This window comes from Mycetomoellerius zeteki, unplaced genomic scaffold (assembly GCF_001594055.1).
Source record: "Mycetomoellerius zeteki isolate Tzet28-1 unplaced genomic scaffold, Tzet1.0 scaffold288, whole genome shotgun sequence".
NCBI classification, from domain to species: domain Eukaryota; kingdom Metazoa; phylum Arthropoda; class Insecta; order Hymenoptera; family Formicidae; genus Mycetomoellerius; species Mycetomoellerius zeteki.
Genome location: NW_017257269.1, coordinates 161,357 through 162,480, shown reverse-complemented (window position 1 = coordinate 162,480; position 1,124 = coordinate 161,357).

Genomic DNA, 1,124 nt, shown 5'->3' with positions numbered 1-1,124 from the left:
TATTCAGAATAGCGCTGAATAGCGTTGATTGGTTGCTTCAATGACGCATTCTCTATTCCGCAGTCTTTTTCCGCACCGTGTGATTTCACCCTAAGCGTATTCTTTGATGTCCCAAAGCGTGCGCGTAGTCCGTGTGTCTCTTATAATGATAAAGGCGAACGGCGTAAAAAGCGAGGGAAATTTCCCGGAAAGGGAGGCCACGATGGTGTGCTCGCTTAGGATATATGTATGTTTAAAGGCCGATTGTTCCATCTTTTGGTAAAGTTTACCTGTTAGATAAGTAGCAAGATTATCCAATCACGTGCGCGGATTGCCAGATTTACCTAACAGGTAAATTTTACCAAAAGATGGAACAATCGGCCCTAATGTTGGATTCACACTGCATCCGATTTTCGTCGTACGACGAAAATCGGATGCAGTGTGAATCCAGCATAAGGAATTAAGGAATTAGTCCGGATCTACAATAGGTGGTTTAAGGCTTAAACCGTAAGAAACTGACCAATTATAGTCGAATCCGAGGGGAATAATCGACTGTGATTCACCCATTTCTTATGGCTTAAGACTTAAAACTCTATTGTAGATCCGGGATTACGGGAAGTAATAGCGGACAAGACAAGGCCATTTTGGCTCCATGACGCGATTATTTCAAACTTATGTATGAATATAATCAGGTTAGGATTGCATTTTGCATTGCACTTATGCGGAGTCTACAATAGAAGTCGTAACAGTCGTAGGGTCTTAAGTCGTAGAAAATTGACCAATCACAGTCGAATATGAGAAGAATAATCAACTGTGATTTTGCAATTTTCTATGACTTAAGCCCCTACGACCGCTACGACTTCTATTGTAGACCCCGCATAAGGTCTTAAGTCGTAGAAAATTGACCAATCACAGTCGAATATGAGAAGAATAATCAACTGTGATTTTGCAATTTTCTATGACTTAAGCCCCTACGACCGCTACGACTTCTATTGTAGACCCCGCATTAGGGCCACTTGTCACCAAGCTCAGTTAACTTAACTGGCCAGTTAGTCCATCGAAATTGACCAATCGCATTTGTCATTTTGTTTGAGCTTGGTGACAGTGGCCCTAAATGCAATGGGTGCATTCAGTACCACGACCGC